Source organism: Tursiops truncatus, chromosome 21 (genome assembly GCF_011762595.2).
Source record: "Tursiops truncatus isolate mTurTru1 chromosome 21, mTurTru1.mat.Y, whole genome shotgun sequence".
Taxonomy (NCBI): domain Eukaryota; kingdom Metazoa; phylum Chordata; class Mammalia; order Artiodactyla; family Delphinidae; genus Tursiops; species Tursiops truncatus.
The window spans coordinates 35,191,942-35,216,339 of NC_047054.1; the positions used below are offsets into that span (position 1 = coordinate 35,191,942).

The 24,398-nt window shown below is 54.8% G+C and overlaps 1 long non-coding RNA gene across 2 annotated transcripts in view; it reads right to left on the bottom strand.

Moving 5' to 3' along the window:
• Positions 1-24,398, bottom strand: part of LOC117310033 (uncharacterized) — a 121,035-nt gene that overhangs the window by 48,328 nt on the left and 48,309 nt on the right. The window contains exons 1-2 of one of the 2 annotated variants that reach the window (XR_012329035.1): positions 3,668-3,801; positions 90-226 (exon numbers count right to left, since the gene is read on the bottom strand). The exons of the other annotated variant lie outside the window; for it this stretch is intronic. This is a non-coding gene — a long non-coding RNA (uncharacterized lncRNA). Of the gene's footprint in view, positions 1-89; positions 227-3,667; positions 3,802-24,398 lie in introns of those variants that run through there. 2 annotated transcript variants of the gene reach the window in all.

Sequence of the window (24,398 nt, forward strand, 5' to 3'; positions counted from 1 at the left end):
ACGAACAGCAGAACACTGGATGCCCGCCCCCAATGATCTATTACTTGGAGGATTTAAAATTCTAATGAGAAAACACTCACTCTCCTCACCCTCTTGGGCGTCAGCACAAGGCGGGAATCAGCTGCATCCTTTATTTATCCCTCTGATTTTCCAGAACCTTTCCTTCCAGGAGAAATCTCTGGGCTCTTCGGGAGCTGTGAGTGGTGGCTGTCAGGTAAATCTGAGACTGAAAAGCAAGAGAAAGACAGACAGAGGAGGAGATGAGAATCGGTGACGGGGAGAAGCAGGGGTGTCCACGTTCAATCGCAGGCTGAGAGTCTGGGTTAGTCTCCAGCGAAGCTAAGGACCACCAGGGTCTGGCCCCACTGGCCTTGTCACTTGGTGTGGGGACTGGGGACAGCCAACCCCCCATGGCCACTCTCAGAGAAATCAGGGAGGTGGGAGAGCACCCCTGAAAGCCAGATTGAAAATGGTCATGCTGTGAAATAATAAGATGCCCTTCCAGAAATGTGAAGACTGTTCTCTTGGTTCTCAAAGACTTGCAAATACTCTGTGTCCTTCTGGAGGCATGCTGAAGCCTTCAGCCTTTGAGGGCAGTAATGGGAGTGCATCTGGGCTCAAAACCATCCAAGATGACCCGTGTCCACCCCTCGGGTGCTGTGGGGCCTGAAATCCCCTGATCACCAAGGACGGGAGGGGCCGCACAGACACTCCACTGGACCACCGGGGGCTTGGCTGCTGGGCTACAGTCCTTTATCAGATACATGGTTTGCAAACATCTTGGGCCATTTTGGATGGTGGATTATCTTATTCCTTGCTCCTTTTATACACAACTGTTTTTCATCTTGAGGAAGTCCAATTCATCTATTTTGTCTTTTGTTGCTTGTGCTTTTGGTAGATCTAAGAAATCATGACCAAATCCAAGGTCATGAAGATTTACTCTCATGTTTTCTTCTAGGAGTTTTCTAATTTTGGTTCTTGCGTCTAGGCCTTTGGTCCATTTTGCATCTAGGCCTTTGGTTGATTTTGTATATGAGGTGGGGGGAGGTAAGGGTCCAACTTTACTCTTCTGCATGTGGGTATCCAGTTGTTCCAGAACCTGTGCTCACTGTTTGGGAGAAAATATCTGCAAATGACACGACCAACAAGGGCTTAATTCTAAAATATACAAACAGCTCATACAACTCAAAAGAGAAAAAAAATCAAAAACTGGCAGAATTTTAGAAGGTCTAAATAGTCATTTCTCCAAGGACACACAGACGGCCAAGAGGCACGTGAAAAGATGCTCCACATCGCTAATTATTAGAGAATGCAAATCAAAACTACAGTGAGTTATCACCCCGTAGTGGTCAGAATGGCCATCATTAAAATGTCTAGAAATAACTGCTGGAAGGGGTGTGGAGAAAAGGGAACCCTCCTACACTACTGATGGGAATGTAAATTGATGCAGCCGCTATGGAAAGCAGTATGGAGGTTCCTCAAAAACTAAAAATAGAATTACCATATGAACCAGCAATCTCACTCCTGGGCACACATCCAGACAAAACTATAATTCAAAAAGGTACGTGCACCCCAGCATTCACAGCAGCACTCTTCACGATAGCCAAGACACGGAAGCAACCTGAATGTCCCTCAACAGATGAATGGATATTGAAGATGTGGTACATATATACAATGGAATATTACTCACCATAAAACAGAATGAAATAATGCCATCTGCGGCTACATGGATGGACCTAGAGATTATCATACAAAGTGAAGTAAGTCAGCCAGAGAACAACACATACCATGTGATATCACTTATATGTGGATTATAAAATGAGACACAAATGAACCTATCTACAGAACAAAAACACACTCACAAATATAGAAAACAGACTTGTGGTTGTCAAGGGGAAGACAGGGGAGAGGGATGGATTGGGAGTTTGGGATTAGTAGATGCAAATTATTATATATAGGATGGATAAACAAGGTCTTACTGTACAGCACAGGGAACTGTACTCAATACCTTGTAATTAACCATAATGGAAAAGAATATGAAAAATATGTATATATGTATGTTTGTATATATAAATCACTTTGCTGTACAGTAGAAATTAACACAACACTGTAGGAGCACAGACACTCCGGTCAGACTCAAGGTGACCTCTGGAGCCAGGACAGAGGCCCGGCCTCTCTGTGGGCAGGCAAACCCACACCTCACAGGCCCTGGTGCAGTGCCCGTTCCGTGGGGTCAGGTGGGTGCACGCAGGTCAGCCAGTGTCTGTGTGTCTCAGCCTGTAACCACAGACCACACTGTCCTGCTCTGCTCACAAGAGCGAGGCCAATGGAGGGACAACAGGGGTGGGAACAAAGCCGGGTCATGGTCTGGCCGGGTGAGAAAGGGTCCAAGGAGCGAGAACCCAGCTGCCCTTGCCTGGTGAGCCGAGAACTGATGTCCACCCTGTGGGCAGCCCCTCTCCCCACGTCCCGAGGTAAGGCTGCCTTTCCTGCACCCTGGGCAGTGTCATGCCCGTGTTTACAGCAGGACGCACAGCAGTGCACGCAGCAGGCCTGATGCCTGCCCTTGCCATGTACTTGGGGGCTTCCTGAGGGTGGAACATCCCGACAGGACACAGGCCGACCCCGGGCAGGATGTAGGGGTGAAGCGTTTGGGAGCCTCTGGAGGGGATCCTCACCTGTCTGCACAGGTGAACTGAGGACACCGACCAAGGGTGAGCAGGTGGGGAGCCCCGGAAGGGTCCTAGGACTTCCCAATATAAAGGACTTCCCTTTCCTCCCTGTTGTGGATGACTTGGATGTGGTAGAAACAGCGGGATTTTGGAAGTTCAATTTTCCACATCATTCCACCAAGAAAAACTGTTAGAAATAATAAATGAATTCAGTAAAGACACAAAATCAGTACACACAGCTCAACTGCATTTCTAAACACTAATAATGAACCATCAGAAAGAGAAAAAAACCCTATTTACAACCGCATCAAAAAGAACAAAATACCAAGGAATAAATTTAACTGAGGATGTGAAAGACCTGAAAACTTTAAGACACTCATGAAGACACTGAAGAAGACACAAGTCGGTGGAAAGACTCCCCGTGCTCATGGAATGCAAGAAGTACTGTTGCTAAAATGTCCATGCTACCCAAAGCGGTGCACACAGGGAAGGCAGGCCGTCCTGAAATTCCAATGGTGTTTTTCACAGAAATGGAGCAAATCCTCCTGAGATGTGTGTGGAGCCACAAAGGACCCCGAAGAGCCAAGGTGACCCTGAGAAATGAGAACAGGCCGCAGGCATCTCCCTTCCTGACTTCACACTTCATCACGAAGCTACAGTCCCCAAAACAGTGCGGAACTGGCTCAAAACAGGCGCACAGACCAGAGCGACGGGACGGAGAGCCCAGAACACATCCTGCACGGTGGGGGGGGGGGGGGGGGCCATTAAGTTACGACAAGGGGGCCAAGGACACACCAAGCGGAAGGGCAGCCCCACGGTAAACGGTGCGGGGAAGACTGCACACCCCATAACCCACGCGGCTCCACCGCACACCAGCCTGACCAAACACCCAGCTTTGCACACCAAGGCCTTCCTGGGTCGCATGAAGACGGACCCCCGCAGCCGTCAGTCGCCCCCAGGAAGCTTCTCCCCACTGTTCCTCACTGTCTCCTCACCTGTTCCTCCGGCGTCGCCTGCGTCCTCAGGAAACCCAGCTCCCGCCAGCGTGGACGCAGCCCCACGTTGTCCTGAAGCCGAAACCACAGCGAGTCCTTGAGGAGACCGAGCGCCCGTCAGCAGCCACAAGCCGGCGGTGCCTGAGGAGACACAACTCCCCTCAGCTGCGCTCAGAGCGGGGTCCGCGGGGAAGGCGCATGCGCTGTGGGTCACAGAGGCGGGATCAGCGCCACCCTGTGGTCGGTGTGGGAAGTGCAGGCCGCCCCTCCCTCACGGGTCACTGGAGACAGAGACCCTGCTGGCAGAACTGCTGAACCCATTAAATTGTGGAAATCAAACAAATGAAGACAATATCCCATAGCTTCTCCAAAGTAGTTAGGGAACAATGAATTGGAAACCATATGGAATAAAATGAATGTAGATACGAGCTTTACAACTTACACCAAATTCACACAAAATGATTCAGAGACAAGTTTGAAATGCAAAACTATTCAAAATTATAGGAGAACACATAAAAGAAAATTGATATGAGCTTGGGCTTGGTCATGTCCATCACAAGCTTTGTGGTTTTAACACACAACACAAAAAAACAGTCCAGAAAGAAAAACAAGGGATTCTGTGGACTTTATAAAATTAAAGATTTCTACTGTGTGAAAAACCTCATTCAGAAAATCGAAAGACAGCACACACTGGGGGGAAAAAACTGCAAACATATCTAATAAAGAATTTGTCTCAAAATATACAAAGAACTACAACACAACCCCATTAAAAATAGGGAAAGCTCTAAATAGACACCTGGTCAAAGAAGGTACAGAGATACTATCTATACTATACAAAACTCTGCCCAGGACTGTGGGGCAGAGAAACAGTGGTCCAGTTCAACTCCCTGAGTCATGTGTGACCCAGGACTAGTTCTGTCCTTCCTGGAGGCCTCAGAGTGATGGGGAGGGAGGAAGGGGAAGAGGGTGGATTCTGCTTAAACCTAATTCTAACCCCGACCACTCTCACCACTTGCATTCAACATGGTCTAGGAAGTCTTAGACATAGTAATTACATGAGAAAAAGAAATAAAAGGAATCCAATGGCAGAGGAAAAAGTAAAACTGTCACTGTTTGTAGATAAGATGATGTTTTATATTTCATTTATTTATTCATTCACTTATTTATTCTGGTTTCGCTGGGTCTTAGTTGTGGCAGGTGAGCTCCTTAGTTGCGGCAGGTGGGCTCCTTAGTTGTGGCATGCGAACTCTGAGTTGTGGCATGCATGTGGGATCTAGTTCTCTGACAAGGGATCAAACCCAGGCCCCCTCCATTGGGAGCGCGGAGTATCAACCTCTGGACCACAGGGGAAGTCCCGACATGATGTTTTATTTAGAAAATCCTTAAGATGACCCCCCAAAACAAATAGAATTCATTGGAAAATTCAGTTAAGTTGCAGGATACAAAATTAACCCATAGAAATCAGTTGCATCTCTATCCACAGTCAACAAACTTTCAGAATGAGAAATTAAGAAAACAAACGCATTGACAATGGTATTAACAAAAATGAAATACCTAGGAATACATCTAACCCAGGAGGTAAAAGACCTGTACTCAGAAAACTGGAAGACACTGATGAAAGAAATTGGAGATGACACAGACAAATGGACAGATATAATGTGTTCTTGGATTGGAAGAATTCATATTGTTAAAATGATTCCACACCCCAGAGCAATCTAGAGATTTGATGCCATTCTTATCAAAATACCAATGGAATTTTATGAGAACTAGAACGAAGTATTCTGATATGTGTAAGGAAACAGAAAGGTACCTGAGTAGTCAATACGATCTTAAGAAAGAAGCACAAACTTGGACATATCACACTCCCTGTTTCAAACTATACTACATATGTAGAGTAATCAAGACACTATGGTATAGGAACAAAAGAAATACACATAGATCCATGGAACAGAATTGCGAGCCCCAAGGTAAACATAGGCATATATGGTCAATTCATCTATGACAAAGGAGGTGAGACTATACAATGGGGAAAAGATAGCCTCTTCAATGAATGGTGGTGGGAAAACTGGACAACTATATAAACAAGGATAAAACTGGAATCCTTTCTTATACCACCAACACAAGCAACCTCAAAATGAATCAAATACTTCCATGTAAGACCTAAAGCCATAAAGCTCCTTGAAGAAAACATAAGCAGTCTGCTCTTTGACATCCGTCTTAGCAATATTTTCTGGATCTGTCTCCCCAAGCAAGAGGAACAAAAGCAGAATAAACCAATGGGACTCCATCACCGAGGGGAGGAGGCTCCCAGCAGGCTTCATCTGACACCAGAGGGCCCACGTGGCTAAGGCGAAGTGAGCCAACCAGGCAGGATTGACCTCAGAGCAGAAGGCCCACCTCACAGAACGGTAAGAAACCCAGCCAGAATCAGACTCTCACCAAAGGACCCACATCACAAAGGGGAAGGGGACCAGGCAGGAGTGTTATCACACCAGTGGGGCCATATCATCAAAAGGTGAGGAACCCAGCACATGTTGCCACAAACCAGAGGACCCACATCACCAAGTGGCTAGGAATAAAGCAGGCAGGAGTAGCCTCACAACAGAGGGACCATAGAATAAAAATGGTGAGGAATCCAGCAGTTGCCACCTCCAAGCAGGTGGCCAAGAGCACCGAGGCTATGGGATCCAGGCCGGAGTGAATTCACACCAGAGGGCCCACATCATGAAACAGTGAGCAACCCAGCAGTTGGGACCTCAGAGCAGAAGGCCCACATCCCCATGAGGATGGGAACTTGGCAGGAGTGTCCTCGGACCATTGAGAACACATCAGAAAATGTGAGGAGCCGAACAGTTAGGGCCTGACACCAGAGGGCCCTCATCACCGAGGGGAGGAGGCTCCCAGCAGGCCCCAACTTACACCAGAGGGCCCACGTCGCAAAGGCGACCTGTGAAAGCCAGGCAGGAGTGACCTCACAGCAGAGGGCCCACCTCTGAGAAGAATGAGGAACCCAGGCAGGATCAGACTCTCACCACAGGGCCCACATACCCAAGGGGATGGGAACCAGGCAGGAGTGACCTCACAACAGTGGGGGAACATCCACAACATCGAAAGGTGAGGAACCCAGCACATGTGTCCTCAAACCAGAGGACCCACATGACCAAGGGCCTGGGAGTGAGGCAGGCAGGAAGAGCCTCACAACAGAGGGCCCATGGAATAGAAAAGGTGAGGAATCCAGCAGTTGGAACCCCCCCCCCCCCCAGCAGGCGGCCCTGGGCACTTAGTCTATGGAATCCAGGCCGCAGTGAACTCACACCAGAAGGCCCCACACCATGAACGTGTGAACAAGCCAGCCGTTGCGACCTCAGTGCAAAAGGCCCACATCCACATGGGGATTGGAACCTGGCAGGAGTGTCCTGGCATCACTGGGTGCACATGAGAAAACGTGGGGAACTCATTAGTTAGGGCCTGACGCCAGAGAGCCCTCATCACCCAGGGGAGGAGGCGTTCATCAGGCTCCAACTGCCACCAGAGGGCGTATGTCGCCAAGTCCAAGTGTGTCAGCCAGGCAGGAGTGACCTCACAGCAGAGGACCCACCTGACAGAAGGGTGAGGTACCCAGGCAGGATCAGACTCTCACCAGAGAGCCCAAATCACCAAGGGGATGGGAACCAGGCAGGAGTGTCCTCACACCAGTGGGACAAAATCCACATCATAGAAAGGTGAGGAAACCAACACATGTGGCCTCAAATCAGAGGACCCACATCACGAAGGGGCTGGGAGTGAGGCAGGCAGGAGGAGGCTCACAACAGAGGCCCCATAGAATAAAAATGGTGAGGAATCCAGCACTTGGAATCTCCAAGCAGGCGGCCCAGAGCACCAACGCTATGGGATCCAGACCAGAGTGAACTCACAGCAGAGAGCTCACATCATGCAACTGTGAGCAACCCAGCCGTTGGAACCTCAGAGCAGAAGACCCACATCCCCACTGGGATGGGAAACTGGTAGGAGTGTCCACGCACCACTGGGCACACATCAGAAAATATGGGCAGCCCAGCAGTTAGGGCCTGACGCCAGAGGGCCCTCATCACCGAGGGCAGGAGTCTCCCAGCAGGCTCCAACTGCCACCAGAGGTCCCACATCGCCAAGCCAGGAAGGAGCTACCTCACAGCAGAGGGCCCACGTCACAGAACACTGAGGAACCCAGCAAGGATCAGACTCTCACCAGAGGGCCCACATCACCAAGGGGATGGAAACAAGGCAGGAGTGTCCTCACACCAGTTGGGCCACATCATCAAAAGGTGAGGAACCCAGCACATGTGGCCTCAAACCAGAGGACCCACATCACCAAGGGGCTGGGAGTGAGGCAGGCAGGAGGAGCCTCACAACCGAAGTTCCATGGAATACAAAAGGAGAGGAATGCAGCAGTTGGAACCCCCAAGCAGGCGGCCCAGAGCACCGAGGCTATGGGATCCAGGGTGCAGTGAACTCACCCGGAGGGCCCCACACCATGAAAGTGTGAGCAAGCCAGCCGTTGGGACCTCAGAGCAGAAGGCCCACAGCACCTTGGGGATGGGAACCTGGCAGTGGTGTCCTGGCACCAATGGGCGCACATCAGGCACCATTGGGCGAACATCAGGAAATGTGGGGGAGCCCAGCAGTTAGGGCCTGACTCCAGAAGGGCCCTCATAACTGAGGGGAGGTGGCTCCCAGCAGGCTCCAATGGACACCAGACAGCCCACGTCACCAAGGCGACGTGTGCCAGGCAGGAGTGAACTCACAGAAAAAGGCCCATCTCACATAACGATTAGGAACCGTTATGGTCCTCAGAGGATTCCTCCCCGTTCTGAGCCGGACCCTCTTCTGTGAGATCACTCCTCCCTGGCACAACTCCCCCATCAGGCCCTAACACTCTGGTGAGAGTTAGGGCCTGACATCCGAGGTTCCTCATCACCGAGGAAATCACACATCATGGTCTTCGCACAATTGGGCGCACATTAGAAAATATGGGGAGCCCAGCAGTTAGGTCCTGACATCAGAGGTTCCTCATCACCGAGGGGCGGAGGTTCCCAGCATACTCCAACTAACACCAGATGTCCCACTTGGCCAAGGCGACGTGTGCCAGACAGGAGTGACCTCACAGCAGAGGGTCAACATAACAGCCAGGCCGGAGTGATCTCACAGCAGAGGGCCGACCTCACAGAATGGTGAGGAACCCAGGCAGGATCAGACTCTCACCAGAGGGCACACATCACCAAGGGGATGGGAACCAGACAGGAGTGTCCTCACACCAGTGGAGCCACATCCACATCATTGAAAGTTGAAGAACCAAGCACATGTGGCCTCCAACCAGACGACCCACATCACCATGGCGCTGGGAGTGAGGCAGGCAGGAGGAACCTCAAAAGAGAGGGCCCATGGAAGAGAAAAGGTGAGGAATCCAGCAGTTGGAACACCTCAGCAGGCAGCCCGGTGCACCGAGGCCATAGGATCCAGGCCGCAGTGAAGTCACACCAGAGGGTCCCACACCATGAAAGTGTACGCAAGCCAGCCGGTGGGATCTCAGAGCCCAAGGTCCACATCCCCATGGGGATGGGAACCTCGCAGGGGTGTACTCGCACCAGTGGGCGCACATCAGGAAATGTAGGGGAGCCCAGCAGTTAGGACCGTACACCAGAGGGGCCGTCATCACCAAGGGGAGGAGGCTCCCAGCAGGCTCCAACTGACACCAGAAGGGTCCACGTCGCCAAGGTGACCTGTGCCATGCACGAGTGACCTCACAGCTGAGGGTCCACCTCACAGAACGGTGAGGAACCCAGGCAGGATCAGACTCTCACCAGAGGGCCCACATCACCAAGGGGATGGGAACCAGGCAGGAGTGTCCTCACACCAGTGGGGCCACATCCACATCATCGAAAGGTGAGGAACCCAGCACATGTTTCCTCAAACCAGAGGATCCACATTCCCAAGGAGCTGGGAGTGAGGCAGGCAGGAGGAGCCTCACAAGAGAGGGCCCATGTAATAAAAAAAGTGAGGAATCCAGGAGTTGGAAACACCCAGGAGGCCGCCCGGGGTACTGAGGCTATGGGATCCACGCAGCAGTGAACGCACACCGGAGGGCCCCACACAATGAAAGTTTGAGCAAGCCAGCCGTTGGGACCTCACAGCAGAAAGTCCACATCCCCATGGGTATGGGAACTTGGCAAGGGTGTAATCGCACCACTGAGCGCACATCAGGAAATGTGTGGGAGCCCAGCAGTAAAAGCCTGATGCCAGAGGGGCCCTCATCCCCGAGGGGTGGAGGCTCCCAGCAGGCTCTGACTGACAGCAGAAGGCCCGCGTCCGCAAGGCGAAATATGCCATGCAGGAGTGACCTCACAGCACAGGGTTCACCTCAGAGAACTGTGAGGAAGCCAGGCACGAACAGAGTCTCACCAGAGGGCCCACATCACCAAGGGGATGGGAACGAGGTAGAAGTGTCGTCACACCACTGGGGTCACATCCACGTCATCTAAAATTGAGGAACCCAGCACATGTGGCCTCAAACCAGAGGACCCACACACAAAGGGGCTGCAAGTGAGGCAGGCAGGAGGAGCCTCACAACAGAGGGCACATGAAACAAAAAAAGTGGGGAACCCAGCAGTTGGAACCCCTCAGCAGGCGCCCCGGAACAGTGAGACTATGGGATCCAGGCCCCAGTGAACTCACACCAGAGGGTCCCACACCATGAAAGTGGAGAAAGCCAGACGTTGGGACCACAGAACGGAAGGCACACATAACCATGTGTATGGGAACCTGGCATGGGTGTCCTCGCACCATTGGCCGCACATCAGGAAATATGGGGGAGCCCAGCAATTAGGCCCTGACGCCAAAGGGGCTCTAATCACCGAGGGAAGGAGTCTCCTAGCAGACTCCAACTGACAACAGAGGCTTACGTCGCCAAGGCGACATGTGCCAACCAGGCATGAGTGACCTCACAGCAGAGGGTCCACATCACAGAATGGTGAGGAACCCAGCCAGGATCAGACTATCACCAGAGGGCCCACATCACCAAGGGGCTGGGAGTGAGACAGGCAGGAGTAGCCTCACAACAGAGGGCCCACAGAATAAAAAGGGTGAGGAATCCAGCAGTTGGAACCTCCCATCAGGCAGCCAGGAGCACAGAGGCCATGGGATCCTGGTCGGAGTGAACTTACATCAGAGAGCCCACACCATGGAAGTGTGAGCAACCCAGCCGTTGGGACCTCAGAGAAGAAAGCCCACAGCCCCAGCAGGATGGGAACCTGGAAGGAGTGTCCCAGCATCACTGGCTGCACATCAGAAAAAGTGGGGAGCCCAGCAGTTAGGGTCTTAAGCCATAGAGACCTCATCAACCAGGGGAGGACGCGCCCAGTGGGCTCCAACTGCCACACGAGGGCCCACGTCACCAAGGCGACGTGTGGGAGCCAGGCAGGAGTGACCTCACATCAGAAGGCCCACCTCACAGAAGTCTGAGGAACCCAGCCAGGATCAGACTCTCACCACAGGGCCCACATACCTAAGGGGATGGGAACCAGGCAGGAGTGTCCTCACACCAGTGTGGCCACATCATCGAAAGGTGAGGCACCCAGCACGTGTGGCCTCAAACCGGAGAACCCACATCACCAACGGGCTGGGACTGAGGCAGGCAAGAGTAGCCTCACAACAGAGGGCCCACAGAATAAAAAATGTGAGGAATCCAGGAGCTGGACCCTCCCCCAACAGGCGGCCCAGGGCCACGAGGCTATGGGATCAAGGCCGGAGTGAACTCACACAAGAGGGCCCACACCATGGAACCGTGAGCAACCCAGCCGTTGGGACCTCAGAGCACAAGGCCCACATCCCCCTGAGGATGGGAACCTGGCAGGAGTGTCCTCGCACCACTAGGCGCACATCAGAAAATGCCGCCGATTCAAAATTCTTTCACCAGACAGCCCAAATCGTGGACGCCTCTTTGTATTTTCCATGGGCAGGACAAAATGGTGTCAACCCGCACGCCTCCAGCTGGGGGCGGGTTGGGGTGGGGTGAGGTGGGGTGGGGGTGGGGGTTGGGCGACGTACACTTTCTCCATGGGAAACAGGCCCACGCCTTCAGTGTGAAAGGCCTCTACGCCTCTCTGCTTTCGCAGCCCAGGCGTAGCCTCAGCTCTGAGAAGCTTCCAGAGCCGGAAGGTCAGAAAACCTTTGAACCACCCAGCAGGTGCAGCACAGAACAAGGGCTTCTCTCTTGGCCTGAGAACACCCACTGCCCCGGGCTCCTTTGTGTACACACGTGGTGGAGGAAGGGTGCTGGATTCGGCTCCGTGAGAACTTCTCCGGGCCACGCACGTAGTGTGAACGCAAGTAGATGAGCCCTACATCTCATGCCAGTCTCCTGTGCGAGTTGGACAAGGCGAACTCCCTGCTTGAATCCCTGGGTGGGTTAAGTACCCTCCGGGGAAGGATCGCTGCTTGGGACCCCGGGGCTGGTATTGAGGATCCCATAGCTTCGGTGCTCCTGTCCGCCTGTTGAGGGGTTCCAACTTCTGGATTCCTAAATATTTTTATTCCATGGACCTTCTGTTGTGAGGCTCCTCCTTCCTCTCACTCCCAGCCCCTTGTTGGTGTGGGTCCTCTGGTTTCAGGCCACACGTGCTTGGTTCCTCACCTTTCGATGATGTGGCCCCACTGGTGTGAGGCCACTGCTGCCTGTTTTCCATCCCCTCGCTGCTTGGGACCCCGGGGCTGGTATCGAGGTGACTGTTCCGTGCATCCACTTCGCAGCTGTTCTCTCTCCGCGGGTTCTCTCCGCCTGCTGCAGCCAAAAGGGACAGCTTAGGGTAAAGATAAAAACCCAGTGTGTAAACGTTCTTGCCTAGCCCTCGCCCCAAGCACAAGCGTATATGCCTCCGGTCAAAGGCTTTCGCCACAAGCTGAACACGTTTGGTCTCATCTAAGCCTCTGAAGCCCGAGTTTACCCAGCTACGAATCAAAACTTCAGGAAAGGTGCTCAGGGTGATGCGGACTGCCAAGCGTTTCACCAGGCAGCCCAGATCGAGTACAAACACTTGTGTTTTAAACGGGCAGAGGAAATGGTGTCAAGAGCGCGCCTCCATCTCCCGGGCGACGTACACATTTTCTCCATGAGATGCAAGCCCTTCCTCCAGTGTGAAAGGCCTCTACACTCTACACCTCTTGCGCTCGCAGCACGCAGGTGCCACCCGCTCTGAACATCTTCCAAAGGCACAGGGTCACGCAACGTGTGAACCACCGAGCGCGGGTGCAGCACACACCTAGGTCTTCGCTGTCGGCCTGAGAACACCCACGGCGCAGGGCTTCTTTGGGGGCACACACGCGGTAGCGGTCGGTGATGCATTCTGCTCCGTGAAACCTTCTCGGGGACACAGAGCGTGAGCGCACGTAGATTAGCCCTACCCCTCATCCCTCTTTCTTGAGTGAGTTGTACTGCTATAAGGCAAAACTCCCTGCTGGAATCTCGGTGTGGCTTAAGTATCCTCCGGGAAGCGATCGCTGCTAGAGACACTGTGCTGCTCTCTAGGATAGTGGTCTGTGCCTCCACTGCGCTGCTGCGGTCTCCAAGTCGCTTGCGAAGGCCTTTTCGAAGAGGTTGCTCACAGTGTCGTTTCTTTAGAGTAACCCACAGGCATACGAGGATGCCGGTTCTGTGAAGGAAAATGCTCCCTGCCTCAGCCACTTGGGCGCCGTTTTGTACAGGAAAGGACACTCCGCCTTGAAGGTTCTTCCTTCCGGATTGCCATCGCACTGTGGCGATGTCTCCTGAATCTCGCGGGGTTACAGTGCCGTCACAAGGTCCGTATCTCAGGCCTAGAACGGCGGAGCGTCCGGCAGCTTTGAAAAGAGAGCTTCGGCATTCTTCTGGCCTTCGGGGACGCTCCAGGAGGAGCAAGCGCCTCAGCAGCGTGCGTCTTTAGAGCTTTCATGGCAGAACCTCTGTGGGCGACCTCATTCCTCCCCCCACGTGAGAGACACACACAACCTGCCATTAGGGGGTGGAAGGCTTTAGAGTCCAGAAGCGAGGCTGGCGCTCCCCACTCAGCATCCTACACGGAACTGAGCCCGGGTGCGTGAGACCGTGAGAGGGGGCAAAGACAGGCGTACCAGCGAGCTGTTCACAGTGCACGCTGACGCATCACCCTTCAAGCTCACGTTCATTTCATGGAGAGAACACGAGGCCTTGATGCGCTTTCCTGTGGTACGTAAACATCGGTCGCGTCCCCTGGTGGGCACATCGGCTCAGGACTGCCCTGTCCCAGAGGCTCCAGGTGTGGAGCCCGACTGTTGGAGATCAGCCTCACGTGGCTCTTTCACGGACGAGACCGGCTCGCAATGGGACCGTTCACGAGCTGGGGACCGTGGTGGCTGTTAGGAGTCGGCACACCAAGAGCCCTCCGAGGGAGAGGAGCTGCTGACGTTTGCCAGCACCGTCTCCAATTCCGAACTGCAACCATTCCCTGTAAGAGGCTCCCGAAAGCTTCGACGCAGTTTCTCAGTTAGCTGTAAATGGAGGCCAGTCACTTGGCAGACTCCCCAACGCCCGGCCTCCCAGGCTGCGATACAGGACACGCCGACTGCTTCAGCCAACAGGGACAGCTTGGAGTAAAAGTGAGAATCCTACGTGTCAAAGTACTTGCGTGACGCTGGCCAGAAGCACAAACGTTTAGGGCAGGGCATCAAGGCACTTCGCCGCACGCGGAGCAAGTTTGTTCTCATCTCGCCTCTGAATGCCGAGTTTAACCAGCTAGGACGCAACTTCGGGAAAGGTACTCAGGGTGCCGCCGATTCAAAATTCTTTCACCAGACAGCCCAAATCGTGGACGCCTCTTTGTATTTTCCATGGGCAGGACAAAAATGGTGTCAACCCGCACGCCTCCAGCTGGGGGGGGGGGGGGGGGGGGGGGGGTGGGGGGGGGGGGGGGGGGGGGGTTGGGCGACGTACACTTTCTCCATGGGAAACAGGCCCACGCCTTCAGTGTGAAAGGCCTCTACGCCTCTCTGCTTTCGCAGCCCAGGCGTAGCCTCAGCTCTGAGAAGCTTCCAGAGCCGGAAGGTCAGAAAACCTTTGAACCACCCAGCAGGTGCAGCACAGAACAAGGGCTTCTCTCTTGGCCTGAGAACACCCACTGCCCGGCGCTCCTTTGTGTACACACGTGGTGGAGGAAGGGTGCTGGATTCGGCTCCGTGAGAACTTCTCCGGGCCACGCACGTAGTGTGACGCAAGTAGATGAGCCCTACATCTCATGCCAGTCTCCTGTGCGAGTTGGACAAGGCGAACTCCCTGCTTGAATCCCTGGGTGGGTTAAGTACCCTCCGGGGAAGGATCGCTGCTTGGGACCCCGGGGCTGGTATCGAGGATCCCATAGCTTCGGTGCTCCTGTCCGCCTGTTGAGGGGTTCCAACTTCTGGATTCCTAAATATTTTTATCCATGGACCTTCTGTTGTGAGGCTCCTCCTTCCTCTCACTCCCAGCCCCTTGTTGGTGTGGGTCCTCTGGTTTCAGGCCACACGTGCTTGGTTCCTCACCTTTCGATGATGTGCCCACTGGTGTGAGGCCACTGCTGCCTGTTTTCCATCCCCTCGCTGCTTGGGACCCCGGGGCTGGTATCGAGGTGACTGTTCCGTGCATCCACTTCGCAGCTGTTTCTCTCTCCGCGGTTCTCTCCGCCTGCTGCAGCCAAAAGGGACAGCTTAGGAGTAAAGATAAAAACCCAGTGTGTAAACGTTCTTGCCTAGCCCTCGCCCCAAGCACAAGCGTATATGCCTCCGGTCAAAGGCTTTCGCCACAAGCTGAACACGTTTGGTCTCATCTAAGCCTCTGAAGCCCGAGTTTACCCAGCTACGAATCAAACTTCAGGAAAGGTGCTCAGGGTGATGCGGACTGCCAAGCGTTTCACCAGGCAGCCCAGATCGAGTACAAACACTTGTGTTTTTAAACGGGCAGAGGAAATGTGTCAAGAGCGCGCCTCCATCTCCCGGGCGACGTACACATTTTCTCCATGAGATGCAAGCCCTTCCTCCAGTGTGAAAGGCCTCTACACTCTACACCTCTTGCGCTCGCAGCACGCAGGTGCCACCCGCTCTGAACATCTTCCAAAGGCACAGGGTCACGCAACGTGTGAACCACCGAGCGCGGGTGCAGCACACACCTAGGTCTTCGCTGTCGGCCTGAGAACACCCACGGCGCAGGGCTTCTTTGGTGCACACACGCGGTAGCGGTCGGTGATGCATTCTGCTCCGTGAAACCTTCTCGGGGACACAGAGCGTGAGCGCACGTAGATTAGCCCTACACCTCATCCCTCTTTCTTGAGTGAGTTGTACTGCTATAAGGCAAAACTCCCTGCTGGAATCTCGGTGTGGCTTAAGTATCCTCCGGGAAGCGATCGCTGCTAGAGACACTGTGCTGCTCTCTAGGATAGTGGTCTGTGCCTCCACTGCGCTGCTGCTGTCTCCAAGTCGCTTGCGAAGGCCTTTTCGAAGAGGTTGCTCACAGTGTCGTTTCTTTAGAGTAACCCACAGGCATACGAGGATGCCGGTTCTGTGAAGGAAAATGCTCCCTGCCTCAGCCACTTGGGCGCCGTTTTGTACAGGAAAGGACACTCCGCCTTGAAGGTTCTTCCTTCCGGATTGCCACTCGCACTGTGGCGATGTCTCCTGAATCTCGCGGGGTTACAGTGCCGTCACAAGGTCCGTATCTCAGGCCTAGAACGGCGGAGCGTCCGGCAGCTTTGAAAGAGAGCTTCGGCATTCTTCTGGCCTTCGGGGACGCTCCAGGAGGAGCAAGCGCCTCAGCAGCGTGCGTCTTTAGAGCTTTCATGGCAGAACCTCTGTGGGCGACCTCATTCCTCCCCCCACGTGAGAGACACACACAACCTGCCATTAGGGGGTGGAAGGCTTTAGAGTCCAGAAGCGAGGCTGGCGCTCCCACTCAGCATTCCTACACGGAACTGAGCCCGGGTGCGTGAGACCGTGAGAGGGGGCAAAGACAGGCGTACCAGCGAGCTGTTCACAGTGCACGCTGACGCATCACCCTTCAAGCTCACGTTCATTTCATGGAGAGAACACGAGGCCTTGATGCGCTTTCCTGTGGTACGTAAACATCGGTCGCGTCCCCTGGTGGGCACATCGGCTCAGGACTGCCCTGTCCCAGAGGCTCCAGGTGTGGAGCCCGACTGTTGGAGATCAGCCTCACGTGGCTCTTTCACGGACGAGACCGGCTCGCAATGGGACCGGTTCACGAGCTGGGGACCGTGGTGGCTGTTAGGAGTCGGCACACCAAGAGCCCTCCGAGGGAGAGGAGCTGCTGACGTTTGCAGCACCGTCTCCAATTCCGAACTGCAACCATTCCCTGTAAGAGGCTCCCGAAAGCTTCGACGCAAGTTTCTCAGTTAGCTGTAAATGGAGGCCAGTCACTTGGCAGACTCCCCCAACGCCCGGCCTCCCGGGCTGCGATACAGACACGCCGACTGCTTCAGCCAACAGGGACAGCTTGGAGTAAAAGTGAGAATCCTACGTGTCAAAGTACTTGCGTGACGCTGGCCAGAAGCACAAACGTTTAGGGCAGGGCATCAAGGCACTTCGCCGCACGCGGAGCAAGTTTGTTCTCATCTCGCCTCTGAATGCCGAGTTTAACCAGCTAGGAAGCAAACTTCGGGAAAGGTACTCAGGGTGCCGCCGATTCAAAATTCTTTCAACCAGACAGCCCAAATCGTGGACGCCTCTTTGTATTTTCCATGGGCAGGACAAAATGGTGTCAACCCGCACGCCTCCAGCTGGGGCGGGTTGGGGTGGGGTGGGGTGGGGTGGGGTGGGGGTGGGGGTTGGGCGACGTACACTTTCTCCATGGGAAAACAGGCCCACGCCTTCAGTGTGAAAGGCCTCTACGCCTCTCTGCTTTCGCAGCCCAGGCGTAGCCTCAGCTCTGAGAAGCTTCCAGAGCCGGAAGGTCAGAAAACCTTTGAACCACCCAGCAGGTGCAGCACAGAACAAGGGCTTCTCTCTTGGCCTGAGAACACCCACTGCCCGGCGCTCCTTTGTGTACACACGTGGTGGAGGAAGGGTGCTGGATTCGGCTCCGTGAGAACTTCTCCGGGCCACGCACGTAGTGTGAACGCAGTAGATGAGCCCTACATCTCATGCCAGTCTCCTGTGCGAGTTGGACAAGGCGAACTCCCTGCTTGAATCCCTGGGTGGGTAAGTACCCTCCGGGGAAGGATCGCTGCTTGGGACCCCGGGGCTGGTATCGAGGATCCCATAGCTTCGGTGCTCCTGTCCGCCTGTTGAGGGGTTCCAACTTCTGGATTCCTAAATATTTTTATTCCATGGACCTTCTGTTGTGAGCTCCTCCTTCCTCTCACTCCCAGCCCCTTGTTGGTGTGGGTCCTCTGGTTTCAGGCCACACGTGCTTGGTTCCTCACCTTTCGATGATTGTGGCCCCACTGGTGTGAGGCACTGCTGCCTGTTTTCCATCCCCTCGCTGCTTGGGACCCCGGGGCTGGTATCGAGGTGACTGTTCCGTGCATCCACTTCGCAGCTGTTCTCTCTCCGCGGGTTTCTCTCCGCCTGCTGCAGCCAAAAGGGACAGCTTAGGGTAAAGATAAAAAACCCAGTGTGTAAACGTTCTTGCCTAGCCCTCGCCCCAAGCACAAGCGTATATGCCTCCGGTCAAAGGCTTTCGCCACAAGCTGAACACGTTTGGTCTCATCTAAGCCTCTGAAGCCCGAGTTTACCAGGCTACGAATCAAAACTTCAGGAAAGGTGCTCACGGGTGATGCGGACTGCCAAGCGTTTCACCAGGCAGCCCAGATCGAGTACAAACACTTGTGTTTTAAACGGGCAGAGGAAATGGTGTCAAGAGCGCGCCTCCATCTCCCGGGCGACGTACACATTTTCTCCATGATATGCAAGCCCTTCCTCCAGTGTGAAAGGCCTCTACACTCTACACCTCTTGCGCTCGCAGCACGCAGGTGCCACCCGCTCTGAACATCTTCAAAGGCACAGGGTCACGCAACGTGTGAACCACCGAGCGCGGGTGCAGCACACACCTAGGTCTTCGCTGTCGGCCTGAGAACACCCACGGCGCAGGGCTTCTTTGGGGCACACACGCGTAGCGGTCGGTGATGCATTCTGCTCCGTGGAAACCTTCTCGGGACACAGAGCGTGAGCGCACGTAGATTAGCCCTACCCCTCATCCCTCTTTCTTGAGTGAGTTGTACTGCTATAAGGCAAAACTCCCTGCTGGAATCTCGGTGTGGCTTAAGTATCCTCCGGGAAGCGATCGCTGCTAGAGACACTGTGCTGCTCTCTAGGATAGTGGTCTGTGCCTCCACTGCGCTGCTGCGGTCTCCAAGTCGCTTGCGAAGGCCTTTTCGAAGAGGTTGCTCACAGTGGTCGTTTCTTTAGAGTAACCCACAGGCATACGAGGATGCCGGTTCTGTGAAGGAAAATGCTCCCTGCCTCAGCCACTTGGGCGCCGTTTTGTACAGGAAAGGACACTCCGCCTTGAAGGTTCTTCCTTCCGGATTGCCACTCGCACTGTGGCGATGTCTCCTGAATCTCGCGGGGTTACAGTGCCGTCACAAGGTCCGTATCTCAGGCCTAGAACGGCGGAGCGTCCGGCAGCTTTGAAAAGAGAGCTTCGGCATTCTTCTGGCCTTCGGGGACGCTCCAGGAGGAGCAAGCGCCTCAGCAGCGTGCGTCTTTAGAGCTTTCATGGCAGAACCTCTGTGGGCGACCTCATTCCTCCCCCCACGTGAGAGACACACACAACCTGCCATTAGGGGTGGAAGGCTTTAGAGTCCAGAAGCGAGGCTGGCGCTCCCACTCAGCATTCCTACACGGAACTGAGCCCGGGTGCGTGAGACCGTGAGAGGGGGCAAAGACAGGCGTACCAGCGAGCTGTTCACAGTGCACGCTGACGCATCACCCTTCAAGCTCACGTTCATTTCATGGAGAGAACACGAGGCCTTGATGCGCTTTCCTGTGGTACGTAAACATCGGTCGCGTCCCCTGGTGGGCACATCGGCTCAGGACTGCCCTGTCCCAGAGGCTCCAGGTGTGGAGCCCGACTGTTGGAGATCAGCCTCACGTGGCTCTTTCACGGACGAGACCGGCTCGCAATGGGACCGTTCACGAGCTGGGGGGCCGTGGTGGCTGTTAGGAGTCGGCACACCAAGAGCCCTCCGAGGGAGAGGAGCTGCTGACGTTTGCCAGCACCGTCTCCAATTCCGAACTGCAACCATTCCCTGTAAGAGGCTCCCGAAAGCTTCGACGCAGTTTCTCAGTTAGCTGTAAATGGAGGCCAGTCACTTGGCAGACTCCCCCAACGCCCGGCCTCCCGGGCTGCGATACAGACACGCCGACTGCTTCAGCCAACAGGGACAGCTTGGAGTAAAAGTGAGAATCCTACGTGTCAAAGTACTTGCGTGACGCTGGCCAGAAGCACAAACGTTTAGGGCAGGGCATCAAGGCACTTCGCCGCACGCGGAGCAAGTTTGTTCTCATCTCGCCTCTGAATGCCGAGTTTAACCAGCTAGGAAGCAAACTTCGGGAAAGGTACTCAGGGTGCCGCCGATTCAAAATTCTTTCACCAGACAGCCCAAATCGTGGACGCCTCTTTGTATTTTCCATGGGCAGGACAAAATGGTGTCAACCCGCACGCCTCCAGCTGGGGGCGGGTTGGGGTGGGGTGGGGTGGGGTGGGGTGGGGGTGGGGGTTGGGCGACGTACACTTTCTCCATGGGAAACAGGCCCACGCCTTCAGTGTGAAAGGCCTCTACGCCTCTCTGCTTTCGCAGCCCAGGCGTAGCCTCAGCTCTGAGAAGCTTCCAGAGCCGGAAGGTCAGAAAACCTTTGAACCACCCAGCAGGTGCAGCACAGAACAAGGGCTTCTCTCTTGGCCTGAGAACACCCACTGCCCGGCGCTCCTTTGTGTACACACGTGGTGGAGGAAGGGTGCTGGATTCGGCTCCGTGAGAACTTCTCCGGGCCACGCACGTAGTGTGAACGCAAGTAGATGAGCCCTACATCTCATGCCAGTCTCCTGTGCGAGTTGGACAAGGCGAACTCCCTGCTTGAATCCCTGGGTGGGTTAAGTACCCTCCGGGAAGGATCGCTGCTTGGGACCCCGGGCTGGTATCGAGGATCCCATAGCTTCGGTGCTCCTGTCCGCCTGTTGAGGGGTTCCAACTTCTGGATTCCTAAATATTTTTATTCCATGGACCTTCTGTTGTGAGGCTCCTCCTTCCTCTCACTCCCAGCCCCTTGTTGGTGTGGGTCCTCTGGTTTCAGGCCACACGTGCTTGGTTCCTCACCTTTCGATGATGTGGCCCCACTGGTGTGAGGCCACTGCTGCCTGTTTTCCATCCCCTCGCTGCTTGGGACCCCGGGGCTGGTATCGAGGTGACTGTTCCGTGCATCCACTTCGCAGCTGTTCTCTCTCCGCGGGTTCTCTCCGCCTGCTGCAGCCAAAAGGGACAGCTTAGGGTAAAGATAAAAACCCAGTGTGTAAACGTTCTTGCCTAGCCCTCGCCCCAAGCACAAGCGTATATGCCTCCGGTCAAAGGCTTTCGCCACAAGCTGAACACGTTTGGTCTCATCTAAGCCTCTGAAGCCCGAGTTTACCCAGCTACGAATCAAAACTTCAGGAAAGGTGCTCAGGGTGATGCGGACTGCCAAGCGTTTCACCAGGCAGCCCAGATCGAGTACAAACACTTGTGTTTTAAACGGGCAGAGGAAATGGTGTCAAGAGCGCGCCTCCATCTCCCGGGCGACGTACACATTTTCTCCATGAGATGCAAGCCCTTCCTCCAGTGTGAAAGGCCTCTACACTCTACACCTCTTGCGCTCGCAGCACGCAGGTGCCACCCGCTCTGAACATCTTCCAAAGGCACAGGGTCACGCAACGTGTGAACCACCGAGCGCGGGTGCAGCACACACCTAGGTCTTCGCTGTCGGCCTGAGAACACCCACGGCGCAGGGCTTCTTTGGGGCACACACGCGGTAGCGGTCGGTGATGCATTCTGCTCCGTGAAACCTTCTCGGGGACACAGAGCGTGAGCGCACGTAGATTAGCCCTACCCCTCATCCCTCTTTCTTGAGTGAGTTGTACTGCTATAAGGCAAAACTCCCTGCTGGAATCTCGGTGTGGCTTAAGTATCCTCCGGGAAGCGATCGCTGCTAGAGACACTGTGCTGCTCTCTAGGATAGTGGTCTGTGCCTCCACTGCGCTGCTGCTGTCTCCAAGTCGCTTGCGAAGGCCTTTTCGAAGAGGTTGCTCACAGTGTCGTTTCTTTAGAGTAACCCACAGGCATACGAGGATGCCGGTTCTGTGAAGGAAAATGCTCCCTGCCTCAGCCACTTGGGCGCCGTTTTGTACAGGAAAGGACACTCCGCCTTGAAGGTTCTTCCTTCCGGATTGCCACTCGCACTGTGGCGATGTCTCCTGAATCTCGCGGGGTTACAGTGCCGTCACAAGGTCCGTATCTCAGGCCTAGAACGGCGGAGCGTCCGGCAGCTTTGAAAGAGAGCTTCGGCATTCTTCTGGCCTTCGGGGACGCTCCATGAGGAGCAAGCGCCTCAGCAGCGTGCGTCTTTAGAGCTTTCATGGCAGAACCTCTGTGGGCGACCTCATTCCTCCCCCACGTGAGAGACACACACAACCTGCCATTAGGGGGTGGAAGGCTTTAGAGTCCAGAAGCGAGGCTGGCGCTCCCACTCAGCATTCCTACACGGAACTGAGCCCGGGTGCGTGAGACCGTGAGAGGGGGCAAAGACAGGCGTACCAGCGAGCTGTTCACAGTGCACGCTGACGCATCACCCTTCAAGCTCACGTTCATTTCATGGAGAGAACACGAGGCCTTGATGCGCTTTCCTGTGGTACGTAAACATCGGTCGCGTCCCCTGGTGGGCACATCGGCTCAGGACTGCCCTGTCCCAGAGGCTCCAGGTGTGGAGCCCCGACTGTTGGAGATCAGCCTCACGTGGCTCTTTCACGGACGAGACCGGCTCGCAATGGGACCGTTCACGAGCTGGGGACCGTGGTGGCTGTTAGGAGTCGGCACACCAAGAGCCCTCCGAGGAGAGGAGCTTGCTGACGTTTGCCAGCACCGTCTCCAATTCCGAACTGCAACCATTCCCTGTAAGAGGCTCCCGAAAGCTTCGACGCAGTTTCTCAGTTAGCTGTAATGGAGGCCAGTCACTTGGCAGACTCCCCCAACGCCCGGCCTCCCAGGCTGCGATACAGACATCGCCGACTGCTTCAGCCAACAGGGACAGCTTGGAGTAAAAGTGAGAATCCTACGTGTCAAAGTACTTGCGTGACGCTGGCCAGAAGCACAAACGTTTAGGGCAGGGCATCAAGGCACTTCGCCGCACGCGGAGCAAGTTTGTTCTCATCTCGCCTCTGAATGCCGAGTTTAACCAGCTAGGAAGCAAACTTCGGGAAAGGTACTCAGGGTGCCGCCGATTCAAAATTCTTTCACCAGACAGCCCAAATCGTGGACGCCTCTTTGTATTTTCCATGGGCAGGACAAAATGGTGTCAACCCGCACGCCTCCAGCTGGGGGCGGGTTGGGGTGGGGTGGGGTGAGGTGGGGTGGGGGTGGGGGTTGGGCGACGTACACTTTCTCCATGGGAAACAGGCCCACGCCTTCAGTGGGAAAGGCCTCTACGCCTCTCTGCTTTCGCAGCCAGGCGTAGCCTCAGCTCTGAGAAGCTTCCAGAGCCGGAAGGTCAGAAAACCTTTGAACCACCCAGCAGGTGCAGCACAGAACAAGGGCTTCTCTCTTGGCCTGAGAACACCCACTGCCCGGCGCTCCTTTGTGTACACACGTGGTGGAGGAAGGGTGCTGGATTCGGCTCCGTGAGAACTTCTCCGGGCCACGCACGTAGTGTGAACGCAAGTAGATGAGCCCTACATCTCATGCCAGTCTCCTGTGCGAGTTGGACAAGGCGAACTCCCTGCTTGAATCCCTGGGTGGGTTAAGTACCCTCCGGGGAAGGATCGCTGCTTGGGACCCCGGGGCTGGTATCGAGGATCCCATAGCTTCGGTGCTCCTGTCCGCCTGTTGAGGGGTTCCAACTTCTGGATTCCTAAATATTTTTATTCCATGGACCTTCTGTTGTGAGGCTCCTCCTTCCTCTCACTCCCAGCCCCTTGTTGGTGTGGGTCCTCTGGTTTCAGGCCACACGTGCTTGGTTCCTCACCTTTCGATGATGTGGCCCCACTGGTGTGAGGCCACTGCTGCCTGTTTTCCACCCCTCGCTGCTTGGGACCCCGGGGCTGGTATCGAGGTGACTGTTCGTGCATTCCACTTCGCAGCTGTTCTCTCTCCGCGGGTTCTCTCCGCCTGCTGCAGCACAAAAGGGACCCCCCAGCTTAGGGTAAAAGGTAAAAACCCAGTGTGTAAACGTTCTTGCTAGCCCCGCCCCAAGCACAAGGCGTATTGCCTCCGGTCAAAGGCTCGCCCACAGCGAAAAACGTTCGTTTTTCGGTCTTCTAAGCCTCGAAGCCCGAGTTACCCAGCTACGAATCAAAACTTCAGGAAGGGCTCAGGGTTGATGCGGACTGCCAAGCGTTCACCAGCAGCCCAGGATCGAGTAAAAAACACTTGTGGGTAAACGGGCAGAGGAAAATGGTGTCAAGAGCGCGCCTCCATCTCGGCGACGTACACATTTTTCCATGAGATGCAAGCCCTTC